We start from the raw sequence: 18,067 nt of genomic DNA, 5'->3' as shown, positions 1-18,067 counted from the left end.
ATTTTTTTAATGAAGTAATGGTAACTGTCTCAGAATAAAGAGTTATTTCTTGAGATCAGTCTGGCTTTTGAAGACTTTGGTACGCCTTCTACAGCTAAAAATAATATAATAAACAAATAACAACCATCACTTTGGGGTTGTGGCTCCACCATTGAATTCCTTATGAAAGTGTAAGTCACAAGCTGTAACCGATGACATTCTTGCCTGGAAGTAACTAAGCACCACTAAACACACTGGGACTTACTTCTGAGTAAACATATATAAGACTGGGCTGTGTGTTTTTGCAAGGCAGCAAAAAGTTGGTTGCTGGAAGCAACAACTTCAGGTTTTATTTTTAAACACACATTTCAAATAATATTTGACAATTACAAGAAAAGGTTATACAGCAAATAAACGCTTAGAAATTCAGCTCTTAGCACATCAAATACGAGTTTAAATACGAAAGTGGAAAATAGACCCTTTTTTAAATTTTCAAGTGCTTCCTTTAGTTCTCCTTTCCTTTCCTTTCCTTTTAAAAAGCACACAATACAGATAGATTAATGGCCCCAGTTATTAAAATTCCCTTGTAGAAGATGACACAGGGAAAGTCTTCAAAATTCAGGATGGTCTATGTGCAATTTCTGCCTGACGTGGTTGTGACTGTGACCTGCCAAATGTAAACCAATAAAAAGAATTGTTTGCCATCGGATAACTATTGTTTAATCAGAAGATTGTATTTTGCTATGCGAGTAATGGAAACAAACCCGGGGGGATGGGAGATGACCACAAGAAATATATAAATGAATTGTCGTAAACCAAGATCACACATTGAAGAACAAAAAAACCAACAACAACCCCAAACCCATAGAAAACCACGTTGATGGATTTTTTTTAACAGTAAGAAGACAAAATAATTTTCTGTCCTAGATTCCTGGTGGTCATATATCTCACTTTAGCTCTCTCATCCTCGTTCATATTCCCCCTCTCTCTCTGTTTATGTTTATTAGTTAAAAATAAAATCATACCCAACACTATGCCCCCCCCCTACTTTGGGCAGCCAATGATTTTATTATAACTGTGAATTATGAAGGGACTAATGCAAATGTAAAGTTTATTTTTTACTTGCTCACAAAAGCACAGGATGAAGATTCTGGCCGTGATCCTGTGCAGTTGGAAATGGAACACATGTATATAAGTGGCTGCACAAAATCACAGTCATGGGTCTTGCAACCCCTGACATTCCTCATTTTCAGCTCTGTGTTGGGGCATATCCAGTGTGTGCCCTGTCTCAAGCTCCCTGTAAATTCCTGTGCACATATGAAAGTACTGGGTGTATGAGCGTCTGCATTTGTTTTCATGAAGGGGGAGCAGATTCCTTTGGAGATTTTCTTCCTCCGTTACACCAAATGGGAAAACCCTTGCATGTGGAAGAGCTGCGTCAGGGCTGGGGAAGCTGTGGCCCACCAGGTGTTCCTGGACTACAAAGCCCATCATCCTTGAGCACTGGACACAGGCTCCCCAGCCCTTAGCAGCCTATACAAGGCCCCAAGACTTATAAGAAACCACTGGATGATGATGCATGCCTTCAGTAGGGCAGGGAAGGGGATACTGGCCCTCCAGATGTTGTTGGACTCTTTTCATTCATGGATCATGCTGGCTGAGGCTGGTGGGGGTTTGTTTACAACAACATCTGGTGGATCACAGGTTCTCCATCTCATATAGGAGAGGGATCAAGAAGCTCTTGGGCAACCATGGAGAGCACCATCCAGCTTGCAACTCTATAATTGCAGAGCAGCAGTTAGGATGAAAGTGGAGGGATGTCCCCACACATCATCCAGTTTTGAAAGGCCGTGATAGTGTTGCTCTGGTTGAAGACATCTGGGATGTGTTGTTCTTCTTCATTAAATTTGTCAGTTGCTTTATCTTGCCCACGGCAACCCAGAGCAACTTACAAAAAAACCCAAACAAACAGACAGTGAACCCCGCATAAATACATGAAAACCAAGAGGAAAGAGAAATATATCAAAAAACATCACAGCCACTACTAAAAGGCCACAGGTAGTTAAAGACCAAAGGCCTCATTATAGAGGGAGCCACAGAGTTAAAAATGGCAATAAATTTTGGAGCTCTTTCCTGAAGTTTATTCCCACCAGAATGTATAAATGTTTGGGGGGGGAGTTTCCCCCTCCACACCTTTCAAAATAGACTTTGGGGGGGGGGATGAGTGAGATATTTTATTTCTTGCATCTTTCTATCAATAAGTTATCCTATGTAATCAAATTCAGCGTTCAGAATTCATGCGAAGCGACTGCTTGTCTTCACTGCCTTTGCATATTTGTCAATGTATGTGTAAGTACAATGAAGTATTCTTTTTTATCATTTTTTTTAGAAAAGTATCTTGGACAAGAATCTTAGAGAAGAATCTTGGAATCACATTGGAATCATTGGAATCGTTTCCTGCCAAATCGTTTCCTATAGTATCTTGAAAGTATTATCTATGCACAAAATAAACTACCTTGGCATTTGGTTAGCAAATATAACCTTTGCTGCCCAAGGTTCCTCCCTTGTCCCCTGCCAGCCCTTGGATAAGAGGTTCTGCAGGTTTTCTGCATTATTTCACATTAAAGCATGGAATAGCTGCCTCTTTCTTTCATGCAGATTGTTTTATCATTGTGACAGAGTTGTACGTACAGGCTAGCACCTGTGATGTTACCACCAGGCACAGAGAAGTATTGCTGTTTCCCCAAAGGTTCAGGATGAAGATGTACATGTGCACACATGTTTATGTACCTTTGAATTTACTTTTTAAAGTCAGGCAGTCCATCTCTTTCTCAAGGGGAGAACAAGGCTGTGGGCCACCTGTGGCACTGATCCATTGTGCTCCAGCAGTCCCCACCGGCTGAGGATGCTCGCTCCATTTTGATATCTGTCTCTTTTTTGCTGTAGAGGAGATCAGAGGAGCACTTTAAAAAAAACCACCACAACATTTTTTTAGCGTATGCACCTATATATCAGACACTGCACTAGTTTCTTTTTTCATACTTGCATCTTACAGCTACCTATCTAATTAGTAAATGTTGCTGAATGGTTTGGAGTCACTTATATTCTATGTAATTAGACTAGACCTATTTTAGGATTAAACTTCCTTAAGGTTTTTTCCCCAGGTTAAAACTCCACATGTATGGTCTTTGGCCAATGGAAGTGAGAGACAAGTAATGGGGCAGAGAGGGAGAGACGGAGAGAGAGGGGGGGCAGACGGACAGAGATGACCCACCCACTTTTTTCTCTGGGTTCACCAAACTCTGCCCACTGCTGGTATGTCAGCCTGACAGATAACCACTAAGTGAAGTTGACCCTCAACAGGAAAAATAATGTTCTGTCTTCAGCCCTAGGTGATCTATCATGCATGCATTAAAGAGGTTATAGTGAACTACAACAGTTTCGTAAGTCAGTGCAGGATAGATTATTGCAAACTCAACAGCAGATGGAGAAGACTTGTCATCGCAGTAGGGCATGCACAGGCTGTGATCTTCAGTAAAGTAATAGGCAATGTGACTATCATGATAGATAGATAGATGATAGATAGTCAATTTTCTTCTTCACTCGTAATACTGGAACCCAAAGCTGAATGTCAGGAGAGTCAGGCCAAGCCAAGCCAAGCCCTTCTTCACAGAGTGCATCATTGGACTATGAAATTTCCTACCATGAGATGTGATGATGGCCACCATACAAAATGGCAATGGAAGATGATTAGACAAATCAATGGAAGAGAAGGCTGTTGTGTCGTGTGAGCGATGTGTTGCCTCCACAGCCAGAGATGCCAGTTGCTGGGGAACAATGTTCTACATAGGCAGCTGGTTGCCCATGGTGGGAAACAGGATGCCAGACTAGGCAAGCATATGGTCTGATCCAGTGGGGCTTTTCTTATGTTAAACAGAAGTAGTGCTTAAGCAGGGGTCCACACCTCAAGGTCTGGATGTGATGAGTCAGTGAGCAACTCTTGCCATCTGGTCCCTTACAAGCAAGCAGATAGCAAGTAGCGCTGGAAGAAAGAAGGGTTAAGTGTGCATTGAAGAAGGTGGGTCCCACTGGCTTCAAAACCTGGGACTGAGATGTAAGCAAGGGTGCCGTTATCTTAATCTGTGAAAGTATGTCAGATAGCCAAACAGGTATTCAGCTTCCTGGCATTCAGGGCTTTTTTTCCCAGCCAGAACTCACTGGCACTCAGTTCTGACGCCTCTCTGGTGGGCACCATTGCCATCATAAGAGAACAAGGGAGGCGTTCATAGTGAGTTCCAGCACTTCTTTTTCTAGAAAAATAGCACTGCTGGCATTTTTCATTTGAATCACACCACCTGTGAATCTGGTTTCAAGCTGCAGATGGGGGGGGATGTTGCTTTGCTGGGGGGAGGGAGGAACCCACACAATATGCCTGGCATTCACCCCAAAACTTGGACGTGATTGCAAAACTGCCCTAGTATGTTCAAGTGAAAAGCACATATACACCCACACACGATTTATTTTTAGCTGATCACCTGGCTAAACGTTTAAGCTGGTTTTAAATAAAGAAGCCACTTGATTGCCTACTGAGTGATCGGCTGCTCTCAGAACAGCTTCAAGTCTGTGCATGCCTCTTAAGAACACAGGGTGTTTCCAGATGAGTCAGGCCAACGGCCCACCCTGTCTATCATCCTGCTTCTTTCAATGGGCAACCAGATCTCTTCAAAGGCCAAATCTCTCTAGGAAGTCCACAAGACTTACGTGAAGTCAAGAGACCTTCCATGCTGCTGTTCCCCCTGCCAACCTGATAGCCAGTGATACATTGCCCATTTTGCTGTATAGCAGGGACTGAGAGCCTGTGACCCTCCAATGTTATTGGACTCCAACTCCCATCCTCCTTGGCCATTGGACTTTCTGGCTGGGGTTGAGCTGGAGTTCCACAATATCTGAAGTGCCACTGGCTCCCCATTTCTGCTGAGTTGTATTTGGCCTTGGAGCCAAAATAAAGGTATGCAGTGTTTTCTTTGAGATCTTGGTTAGTGTTAGAGTTACCAGCTCATTTTGCAAAAGAAGAAGAAGGTATAATTGGAGCACATGCGGAGGGTTCTGCTCCTGTAAATCTTGCAGTAAATTGTACAGCGCAATTTCTCTTGGGTATGGGAGCCTCTTGTAAGCAACCGTTGCAGATAAATGTTGAATACATTCCTTAAATGTATTCAGAAATGGAACCACTGCAACTAGAACTGCAGGTGGCTTTTCTCACTGAGCATTGTTACATTATTCAGCATTCAATAAGTGGGTGTTTGCCACCTCATGGGTTAAATATATCCCTGAAATTAAAGTACAACAGCTGTAATTAGATCACAACAAGACATTCTTAATGTTCTGCTTGTCATTTTACCAGATATGTTCTGAAAAGGCCTCAAAGAAGAGGGTTGTGGGGTTTTTTAGTAAGCTGTCAAACGTGACGTCAGTTTACTCCTTGATGCTTTGCAAATTGTTTTCCCCTGTGATATTGGTTCATTGTATTAGTCCCTTCCACTTCTCTAATAATGAATTGTTATAGACAGCTGCTATATAATGTAAGCAAACATTAGATAATTTGATGATCATTGTCTGGGGAAGGGGGAATACGCCAAAATAAATTTTTAAAGAATGGACATCCCTCAGATGAGTGTTTTGTGGGGTTTATTTTGTTTTTAATTTCATTCTGTGAAGTAAATTGTCAAGATTTCTGCTGGAGCTGTGGATGAGAATTACATTCCTCCTTTCACTCAAAATGAAAATGTATCATTTAGCTCTTTTTCTGAGGTCTCCAAAGAAAAGTTCCTTCTTTGAAACACGCATCGTTGAAACAGATTTATTTTCTGATTGGATTTAATTCTGGTACGACGCTGTTCTTGAATGGAGGCCAACCATCCGCTACGTTTGATAAATTGTTCAGTTGAAGTATCAAGAAGAATCAATGGATAAACCACAAGCGGTGCATGGCAAGCCTTTTGTCTTGGGTTTCATTAATGCTATTGTGTAATTGATTTCTTATTTGCAGATTTGAGAGAGAGAAATCGTTTGAGAGATGTGGTAAGAATGGAATGGCATATGCAAAGCTAAGCATGGACAAAAGCTGTTGCATGGAAAAGCCTTGGATTGGCAGTAGATGCCTTATTTCTATATTATAGGATGATGATGATGATGATGATTTATTAGTCACATTTTTGTACCAAGGTGTCTCAAAGGGCCTTACAAAACAACAAAAATGGACATAGCAAAGATTTTAAAATCATATAAAAGAGGAAAAATAAACAGAAACTAGAGGAGCAATCATAAAAATGAGAAGCCACTGTAAAATATGGGAAGTCAGTTTAAAAATACACCAGATCAAAACTCCATTCAGGAGCAGGGCAACTGCTGCCTCAGCCAGCCAAAGTCTGGCAGAGGGAAAACAAGTCTTTGAAATAGAGCTTGAGTTTTTCGCTGGCTTGACAGGTCATGTGATGGAGCTGAATGGACTTAAGATCCAACCTTAGTCCCCACCCCCACCCCCACTCCAGTCCTGCCTCCCCCAAGCCCCGCAAAATTATTTATGTATTTATTAATTATATACCACCCTTTATCCAAAGATCCCAGGGCAGTGTAGAAAATTAAGAACATAATTTGCACAGCATAAAAATAAAAACATAATATGGCAGAATAAAAAAATAATCATAATAACAACCTCCCCTCACACACATTTAACAGGCCATAGATTATTTAATGGCTGAAGGCCTGGGTAAAGAGGAAGGTTTTTGCCCGGTGCCTAAAGACATATAATGATGGCACCAGGTGAGCCTCCCTGGGGAGAACATTTCTCAAATGGAACTGCTAGAGAAAAGATCCATTCTTGTATTGTCATCCTCCGAGCTTCTCAGGGAGCAGGGGTGTAGAGAAGGGTCTCTGATGAGAAGCAAAAGGGACAAAATGCCCCTTTTGACTTGAGATCCACAGGTCTCAGTTTCAGCCAGCTGCATCCTGGGCTGAGGTGGAATGAGGGAGTTATGCCAACATTGTCCAGCTCAGGCGGGAACCTCCTGGCTCAGCTGGAGAGCCACTGGATCCTAATTTCCTTCATGCTGATGGATCTAGCCTTAGGATTGTGCCCTTCCAAAACTCTTCCAAAATACATTCAAAGGGGCCAGGTCCTACTTACCCTCAATTATAGGATATGCACAAGAAGGCCACTGACATAATTTAATACCCTCACAATTCAAAACTTAAGCCCTGAGGAAATGAAAATGTTTTTACCTTGTACCTTAAAACAGACAACAATTGCACCAGGCAATCTTCCCTGGGCAGGCATCACTCAAATGGGGATCTTAGCTGATGAACTAAGTGTCTGGTCAGTTCAGAGAGAGATCCAATCCTTAAGGTCCTGAGGTTTTATAGGTCAAAGCCAGCACTTTGAAGTGCACCTGGAAACTAACTTGTAGCCATCAAAGTCAAGCCAGGATTGGTGTTGCATGCAGAATCATCTTTCCCTGGTCAGCAGTCTGTCTGCTTAGTCCTGCACCAGCAGCAGTTTCTGAACAGTCTTCAGGGAAACTCAAATGTAATGCTTTGCAGTAATCTAACCAGAATGTGGACAAGAGAAATTAGGCAATCTCTGTCCAGATGTGAAATTCAAGATCTTTTGAAACATTTCTGAACAGTCAGGGCAGTTTATTAGAACATTTTCCCATCAAATTTAAGCAACGTTTAATTTAATAGTTAAATTAAAAATTAACTTTTTAAAAAAAACAACAACCATGCATTTTACAAACTGGAATTTGATGGCCACTTTTTACCTCAGAACCCTAGTGCAGAATCTTGGAACGAAGATTTGATCTCAAAATCTGAAATTCAAATGTTTTGATGGGATAAATGAATGGATGAAGTTGACATAAAATGTACCAAAATCAATGGCAAGTCATCTATCAGAAACTGTCAAATACCGTCAGCTATTATATACCATCTGTCTGCTATGATATTGACCGTTGCGTTTTAGACACTGTCAGAAATACTGACCTCTATTTCCAGATACTGTGAAATGTTGATTGATTCTGCATAACCTTTGTATGTTAAAGGGTACCACTGGATATTAAATACCCCCCATGTATTTGCTGAATGCTCTTGTGCAGGCCAGAAATATTGGAAGAATAGCCACCGTTTAAATTTAGAGAGGATAATTCTGAGTTGCACTTTTCGAGCAAGTTTGACTCGGTTGTTTAAATTTTGTGCAGAGATGATGCAGTCAGCAGAATGTAGTCAGTGGAAAATGGATTTTAAAAGATCTCAAACCTGTGGCCTTCCAGATGTTATTGGATGCCCTAGTTGGGCTTTGCATAGCATTCCCGCATTGGTGTCCAAACTTTTTTCAAAGAGGGCCAGATTTGATGAAGTGAAATGAAAGTTGTTGACCTTTTTTTAGGATTGAAGTTGTTGTGGTTTTTTTTTTTAGGATTTTACCACAGGAAATAAACTGCCACAGGGGCCAGATTAAGCCTACTGGTGGGCCGGATTAGGCCCCTAAAACAGACAACAGACTTTGGACATGCCTGCTGGGGTCATGAGCATAGCTGTCAACGTTTTCCTTTTTTTAAGGGAAATTCCCTTGTTCCGAATAAGATTCCTCGCAAGAAAAGGGAAAAGTTGACAGCTATGGTCATGAACAATGGCTAGGACACAAGGTCTGGGGGTTAAGCAAATCACTCCATTATCCACATCATCAACTCAAGCAAAAGAAGCCCAAATGAGCTGTTAAAGCTAACCATCAAAGTGGCCTGGATGAATCCCATAATATTTGCAACAGCACAGCAGAGTGGGCCCTTCTCTGAGCACAGCCTTGCCCTCAAAACCCACAAACCCCTAATTGAAGACTTCAGGGACCTTCAAAGCTTATAGCGATCGTTTTCCTCATAGTGACTGGGTAGTTAGTTTCTATTATAACATTTCAGAGTCTATTTTCTCTCATCAAGGTTGCTTCAGGCAACACACAGGTGGTAGGTACTCCTTTTCTCTGCTCCCATTGGAACAGTTTAGCTTCTTTTCAAGTCCATAACAGCTCATTCCCAAAGTGTTGTTCATCTCAAGTTACATGCTCTGGCTCTCATACTAGAACACAGTAGCGGCTGGAATTGAATTTCAGGTGGGTCCCATATCACCACACAGCTTCCTCGGGCAGCTGTGACTGTTGGGGCCCAATGGGCCCCTGTCTGATCTTTATGTTTCTCCCATTTCAGACCGCCATTTTAATTCCCACAATGCCCCGGAGTGACACTACATTGGTGCCACTGTAAACAGCTAAAATAGCAGCTGCTTGGCACCAGTCAGGGTGTGTGACGTCATCCCATTGCTGTGAGGGGTAGTACCAGATTGCAATATGCAGAGAGAAATGCAAAGTGTACAGTTGGCCCTGCACTCAGGAATATATTTGTTTATAAAAAAATATTTATATATGCTATTCGTTTGAAATATAATCGCAGATTACAACAAGCATACATAAAACTGTACAATAATACACACACACACACACACATATATACACACACAGTGGTACCTCGGGTTACATACACTTCAGGTTACATACGCTTCATGTTACAGACTCTGCTAACACAGAAATAGTACCTCGGGTTAAGAACTTTGCTTCAGGATGAGAACAGAAATCGTGCTCCGGCTGCGCAGCAGGCTTGGTGGGGGGATGCGGGTGGCGCTGTGGTCTAAACCACTGAGCCTAGGGCTTGCCGAACGGAAGGTCGGCAGTTTGAATCCCCGTGATGGGGTGAGCTCCCGTTGCTCAGTCCCAGCTCCTGCCAACTTAGCAGTTCGAAAGCACGTCAAAGTGCAAGTAGATAAATAGGTACCACTCTAGAGGGAAGGTAAAAGGCCTTTTCGTGCGCAGCTCTGGTTTCACCAGAAGCGGCTTAGTCATGCTGGCCACGTGACCCAGAAAAACTGCGTGTGGACAAACGTCGGCTCCCTCAGCCAGTAAAGCGAGATGAGTGCCACAACCCCAGAGTCGTTCGTGACTGGACTTAATTGTCATGGGTCCTTTACCTTTTAAGTTTGGTGGGATAGAAAAGTTTCCAGCAGGCATTAAAAAACATGGAAGCAGAAGGCTGCTGCTAAATCTCTGTCAGCAAAGTAGTCCACAAGACTGGGCCAATGACCAGGGAGGCATTCTGGTGTGTGGCTTCGCTCATCTTCCCTGACCCTTTAACAGAACACCCCAGTTCCCACCATGTTTGGCAAGATCTGGAAAGATGTTTGTGGGAGAAGAGGGGCTATTTTGTTATTGTTTTTTTTTAAAAAAATAATAATAATAATGCATTTTTTAATCTTGTATTTTTATGTTGTGAACTGTCCCGAGACCTACAAGTGATGGGTGGTATACAAATTTAATTAATTTTAATAAATAAATAAATAAATGAAAGAGCCAGGGTGTTCCTGTACCCTACATTTGCCCTTGGGATGGGGGTGGGGAGAGAAGCCAAGCTCCAACATTTTGAGGAGCACCCTGACTCCCGCAAAGTTCTGTGAAAATGGGGGCATTCCTGAGAGCTGTGTTCCCATTCAGCTCCCTCCCCCCCCCCACAGAGGGGCGGGAGTAGCTAGGCAGCAACGCTTTGAGCAGCATCCCGGCTCCTGCCAAGTTCAGCGAGAGCTAGTGGCAGAAGCAGGTGACGGCAGGGAGTGGGGCAGGAGGCGGTAATTCCTGTTTCACAGGTGGCAAAACGGAATGGGATGCCCCAGCCCATGACATGAAAGGCTTGGTTTTCAGTGTCATATATGGTCCCCCCCCCGGGGGGGGGGATAGGTTAGGCAATTCAGTTCCTGCGGCTGGACTACATCAGCCATTGACCTGATTGAGAAAGGTCTGCTCATGTTCATATGTTCTCACTTTGACGTGTGCTCCTACTAGACTATATGCAAAATTGAAGCTACTGGTAGTCAGATCTCTAGAGCTTCCTTTCCCTGCTGGTGTCACCCAGAACTGATTTCCCTTGCATGCAACGATTTCTAAATCACGGTGATTCCTGCTTACATTGCAGAACTGTCTGTAATTCCCAGTGGAGATATCTAAACTCTTTCTCTCTCAAATTCCACAAGGTGAATGAATGCCCATGCATTAAATTTCCAAGTAATATATGGGCGGCACACTGTATCATGATTGTTGGTATTTCATTTGTATCTGTGCTTTTGCTTGTTTGTTTGTTTTTACAAAGAATAAGAATAAGAATAAGAAAATTATCCTCATATGTTTTGCAGGACTTGTCAGACTTGCTTCCAATGCTGCTTAGGGAAAATTTCTGTGCCAACTCTGATTCTCATGGTAACTTTTCAAGAGCTGCAGCCTACAATTCATTTGTCAGCATTTGTCAAATATATGTTGTCCAGAGAAATAAGGATGTCCCAAACCTTTGGATTTCCACTCCAAGGTGACTGTAATTGGGGAGTGGGGAGGAACAGTCATGTAAGGCTATCATCAGTGAGCAATTCATACTTGGTGAAATTTTACATCTTCAGCTTAAGGTCTATGACTCATGGAAGCCTCATGAAAAAGGCATCTGAAATGTTCCAGCTTTGCACTGTCTGTTTGCAAACTAGGCCATGAAAATCACACGGAGGAATGAGTTGTCATCGTCTTTCCCCTTCACTCCTAATATTGCGCTAAAATAGCTCCTTGGGTTTTAGCTTTTTTTGGTAGATTAACAAGACTTCCCTGGGATCTATTAATGTGTCATATGGCATTATTTTCCTTCATTGTCTGATGCACCTTAACTCTCTCTTAATCATACGTCTCCACTATATTCTATTGACAGAAGCTCCAGGGCGCTTTTCCGTTTTACTGCAGCCCATATACCACTGCGATGGCCTTCCAGATATCAGCACAGCTTGGGATTCCATAAACTCTATTACCCATGATTTACTTGGAAGTTTTGTGGGCAGGAAATGGAGGAAGGTAAAGCAGAGTGGCAAAACGGTGCCACAACCATGCTCTCCACCCTCTAGAAAATCTAGATGAGTGAGAGGGACTTGCAACAAAATGTTCATGTTCAGAGTTTCAGCCATGCCTACTTCCAGAATATTCCATTCCACCTTTCTCAGACATAATGTATATTTAGCATTCTGTGGCCACTGAGAATGTCCAGTTCTCACTGGGCTTTATTTTTTGGAGAGGGGGCTTTTCAATTTTCCCCCAATATTGTTTCGCTTTTAATGTTTGATGCTGTATTGTTTTTAATATTTGGTTGGACGCCGCCCAGAGTGGCTGGGGAAATAATAATAATAATAATAATAATAATAATAATAATAATAATAATAATAATAATAATTTCTATCTCTGAAAACCTCCCTTGTTTCTTCAAGGGAGAAACAGTTTGGGTGATGCATCCATCACAGTTGTCCACTGTGAGAACAGGATACTGGACTAGGTAGGCTGTTGGCCTCTTATGTACAAACCAGACCATCTGTGTTTGGGGAACCTCCTTCTCATTCTGTTCTGTGAGGCTCTGAAGTTGTGTCTCAGTCCTTTCTGGACAACACCACTGAATCAACTCAGGAAGAGCTTAGGCTGAGAACAGATGTGACGTCTCTAGTGCCATTTTGATGAAGCATTCACCATACCTCCATTTCCCCTCAAGACTGAAGAGAGATTACAAAATTGGCATGTTGAATTCTCCTGCCCCCTGCCTTCGTTCCCCACCCCTCCCGTCCCCAATTGATTTCTTTACGACTTAATATATCTGGCTATAGCTAAGCACTGCAACTAATTTCTCATATGTTTCTTTTCTTTCCTTTTCTGCTTTTCATTTTCACCTTCAAAAGAATATTCCCTTTGCCCGCACAATGGAGATAATTAATCAGTCAGCTGCCTATTTTGGAGAGAACAATAGCTTTTGCTAAAAATAGGCAACTTTCTGGTGAGCAGAGGAAATTGCAAAAATCTTTACATTTGCCTTTCACAGAGCTCAAGTGAGAGTGGGCAAAGCCATTTTGCAAAGCTGACACCTAACTTTAAAATCTTCATTTGAACTGATGCAGGGGGTAGAGGTTGGCCGAAAATTGCTTCTTCTGATGGAACATTATTTATTTCATCACACATGTGATCTTCAATTTTGCTTCTGAGTTGATTAAATTGTGATTTCTCTCCCTTTCTTTCACCCACTGGGCACAATCCCCACAGCATAGGCAGCTGTATAAAGCCAGTAATTATTTTTTCTTATAACCATTGTCATGAAAGGTTTAGTCAAGAAACTAAGAAAGAACTTTATTGTCTCTTGGAAACAGGGATGGGTAATTCTGACAATTTCAGTTTCTCTCAGTTTCTCATTTTTTCCAATCTCATGTTCAGTTGCCTGCATTTCCATTTCTTCTTCTTCTTCTCCTCCTCCTCCTCCTCCCCCTTAAAAAAAGTTCTCCTGAAAATTAATCACCATTTTGGTGTGAATTTCTCCTATTATCTCCAAATGTTTGACAGTTGATCCCTCTTCTCAGAGAACTATGGGAATTGTAGCTTTGTGAGGGAAATATGGTGGTCTCTTAGCAACATTCAGTACCCCCAATGAACTACAGTTCCCATAATTCTTTGGGGGCAAACCATGACTGCTTAAAGTGGTATAATAGTGCTTTAATTGTACAGTGGTACCTCAGGGTCACATACGCTTCAGGTTACAGACTCCGCTAACCCAGAAAAAGTACCTCGGGTTAAAAACTTTGCTTCAGGATGAGAACAGAAATCGTGCTCTGGCGGTGGGGCGGCAGCAGGAGGCCCCATTAGCTAAAGTGGTGCTTCAGGTTAAGAACAGTTTCAGGTTAAGAACGGACCTCCGGAACGAATTAAGTACTTAACCCGAGGTACCACTGTATAGTGCAGATGGGGCCAGACTGCGAAGACCTGAGTTCACATCTCCAATATGGCCTGATTGCAATATTACCCAGCTTCACTAAACTACACACACACACACACACACACACAACTGAGAGCATAAGTGTAACTTGTAAAACACAAAGGATCTTCAGACAGCTGAAACACAACCTTTATCTTTACACTAGAAATGCAAACCATCTTAGAAAGAATTGGTGAATGAATTGGTGAATGAGTTACATACCAATAAGAACATGTTGGGTCAAACCAAAGCCCAATTAACTCCAGCATCCTATTCTCATAGTGGCCAACCAGATGCCTATGGGAAGGCAATGTGTGGGACCTGAGCAGAACAGTGCTACCCCCACTTTTGATCCCCATCATCAAAACCCATCAAAGGAAAGAAGCATCCAGCCTCTGCATGATTGCTTCCCCTCTTCTCCAACTTCTGTGCTAATCTGTCGCAAACAGTAGCAAAACCTGAAAGTTTCACCAGTGCCTCATTCCCCTGCCAGAGTAAGGAGGGTCTGTGAGTTGCCCTGGGGTTCCAACAGATTATATCAACGCTCCTGGTCTGGGGGGGGGGGAGTCCTGGGGAGGATGGAAAAGGAACTGGCAGCAACCCATTGATGCCATTCTAAGGGGAAGGACCATAACTCATGCAGAAGGTGTGAGGTTCAACCTCGAGCATCTCCAGGTAAGGATGGGAGAGGACTCTGCCTGATAAACAGAAGAGTTGCTTTCCATTAACATAGACAATGCTAAGCATGGCTGGTCCACCCATGACAAGGTGGGCAACTGCCTCAGGTGGCAGGATCCATGGGGGCAGCAGATCTGGCCTCCAAAGAATGCATCACCCACTACTGTGGCCACTGGCACGGTGGCAGCAACAGCTGTGGCACACTCCTTAGAGGATGGATCTGCTGCCTCTTTGGCAACCTCCTGGCCCAATGCCACCTCAACAATGGCCTCTTGGTGAATAGAAGGCACCGCTGGTCTCCTTCCACCCTTGTTTCCAGTGTAGATCTTCACTCAGCCGTTCTTTCCTAGAGGGCGGGGAGAGCGGTGCTGTTTTGTGGTTCATCTCCAGTGCAAAAACATGTCTTGGGCCGGCTCTGATGCTAAGCTAGATGGACCAATGGTCTGACTCAGTATAAGGCAGCTTCCTATACACCTATGGTCTGTTTGACTCTGGTACCAAGAGCAGTGGTGAAGTACCCTGCAGTAATGGGGTTGTTTGGCAGGGGCTGGGGGTTAAATTTGGTGACTACATTTGAGGGTTTAAGACCATCGATGTTCCTCTGCTCTGTTTTTCAGTATCTAAGATAACAAAGATAGATCTGTGGTTGTTGCCTGCCAGTGGATTTCAGGTGTGCTTTATTGAGTAAATTGAAGACCATAGGAACATAAGAAGTTGCCTGAAACTGAGTAGGTCTCATTATTAGTCGAACCAACTCAGTATGTCTGAACTGACTGGCAGTGTTTCTCTAGGGTGTCCAGCAGGGATCTCTCCCAGCTTGGGGATTGAACCTGGGACCTTCTGCATGCAGGGCAACTGTTCTTGTACTGAGCTACAATCCTTCACCATAGAAGCTTTGGGAGAGTATATTCATATGTGAACAACAGCAGTATACTGGGTGTATTTTACAAAAACAGGTCAGGGATGAGAATGGCAGAACACATCCAAGTTATTCCAGCAGAACTCTTCAAGTAATATCACCACACTGAAGACTGGAGCAAAACAATCATGATATTATTATTACTGCTCACTAACCTGACATTATTCATCCATCACTGTGTGTATGGACCATTGTTAAGTACAGAAATCACAACAGAATATGCAGTGTGGTGGGAAATTACTTGACGACATCACAGGGCAAATTTCATTGCACGGAAAGAGACATCAGCATGTAAACAACTGCCTCAGCTGTAAATTAGAGCAAGACCTGGCTTGTTCGCTATTCAATGATTCCTCAAATAATTCTAATTTAGCCAAGAAAATATTCCGGATGACATCCTCTCTCTTTTAACACATTTCAGATTGAAAATGAGGAAAACTAAACAAATGAACGGAAATGGCTTTGCTCCATCATACAGAGTTCATATTCATTTTTTTCCTTTGGAAAATGATTCTGAATGCAGCTCCTTCCCCAAGCAGTGAACAATTTAAGTTTATTTTGTTTACATACCATTTTCGTGCATGTTAACTCACAGTTTAAACCAGGTTTCCGGCATACAGACATGTGCGCGCACACACACACACTTCCATCAGCCCCAACCAGCATGGGCGATCAGAGTTAAGAGTCTAACATCTTGGGGTGCCATTGGTTTAAAATAATGGTTCTCAGTTAAATAGACAGAGAAATGGAGAAGGATAAAGGAAACTAGCAAGTGAAGGAACCATACATGGCCACTGGCAGAGGCAGTTCCGGAAGAGGAGGTCCCAAATAGCACTCATTCCTGGGTGAGCTGGTGGAGAGGTCCTCACTATCTCACCACTTCTCAAAACAGCAATTCTTATAGGATTAGATAATTTAATGGACAATAAGACTACCAATGGCTACTAGCCACCACGTCTATGTACAACTTCCATTGTTGGAGGCAGTATGTCTCCGTTTACAAGTTGCACAAGTGGCATTTTTGCGCTTGCCGGTTTCCCATAGGCATTTGGTTGGCCACTGTGAGAATAGAGTGCTGGACCAGATGGGTTTTGGCTCTAATGCAACAGCACTCCTTGCATCCCTTTGCCCTAAGATTTGGTGGTGGAGGGAAGAGGGCACATGCCCAGAGTTGGCTCTACCATTAGGCAGGCTGAGGCAACCACTCCATCCCTCCTCAGCAGGAGAAAAACTGAGATCCTTGGAAGTCTTGCCTTGTTCACCAGAGTTCAAGGTCCTGAGAAACTACTCTCTCCATATATAACAAGAGCCTACCAAGTGGTCTTCAGAGGTCTTCCTGTCCACTTGTCCGCCTTCTTCTCCCGAACTGCTTTGACGGCAGAGCGTTGCGCAGGATTCTCCTGACAACACCTCCCAATTTGTGGTGATGGACGGAAAGGGATTTTAATGATAAGCCCCAGCCCACACAGAGCAGCACTTCTTTTCTTCTGACATGTTTAGCTAGTCTGTGGAGCAGCCCTGGACCTGAGCCAGCTTTGTCTAAGCTGCCATTAAGTTAGATATTGAAAGTTCTGACAGACACTTTAGACATGATATGAAGGATAAGGATCAAGGAAGGCTTGTGCTTATTAGGTGTGTAATAGAGAATGAACGGCTTGATGGGAAGTAAGAGGGCAGTAAATGACATGCTGCAGAGTTTATAAGAAGATTTCCTTGGGAGGGAACTTTCCCCATTTATCTGACTCTTTTTCATGTTTATGTAGTTCCAATCACAATAGACATGATCCAGGCAAAATTAAACACACCACTACTGACTTGTTGGGTCTTAAACCTATGGTTATCTAAGAAGAGGAGCCTGCTGGATCAGGCCAATGGTCTGTCTAGTCCAGCCTCCTGTTCCCACAATGACCAGCCAGATACCTGTGGGAAGCTTCAAAACAGGATCAGAGCGCAGCAGCCCTCTCCTCACTTGTGATTCTCAGCCACTGGCATCAGAGGCATACAGTAGTACCTCCGGTTGCAGACGGGATCCGTTCCGGAGTTCCAGTTGGATCCTGAGGTTTCCGCAACCTGAGTATAGCTTCTGCACATGCGCAGACTGCTTCTGTGCATGTGTGTGCAGTGAAACCCAGTAAAATACTTCTGGGTTTGCCATGTGCGCATCCCGAAGTTTACATAACCAGAGGGTTACATAAACGGAGGTACAACTGTACTATCTCCCACTGAAGTTGATGGGACTTCTAAAAGTGCCTAACTTAGGCTTGGGTGTGCTTGATGTTATTACAATATTAAAGTGCATTGTTGTTTAGTCGTGTCCGACTCTTCATGACCCCATGGACCAGAGCATGCCAGGCACTTCTGCCTTCCACTGCCTCCCGCAGTTTGGTCAAACTCATGCTGGTAGCTTCGAGAACACTATCCAACCATCTCGTCCTCTGTCGTCCCCTTCTCCTTGTGCCCTCCATCTTTCCCAACATCAGGGTCTTTTCCAGGGAGTCTTCTCTTCTCATGAGGTGGCCAAAGTATTGGAGTCTCAGCTTCAGGATCTGTCCTTCCAGTGAGCACTCAGGGCTGACTTCCTTAAGAATGG

This window comes from Podarcis filfolensis, assembly GCF_964270895.1.
Source record: "Podarcis filfolensis genome assembly, chromosome: 5".
Lineage (NCBI taxonomy): Eukaryota > Metazoa > Chordata > Lepidosauria > Squamata > Lacertidae > Podarcis > Podarcis filfolensis.
The sequence above is the reverse complement of the archived record's forward strand: the minus strand, read 5'-3'. Positions refer to the sequence as shown.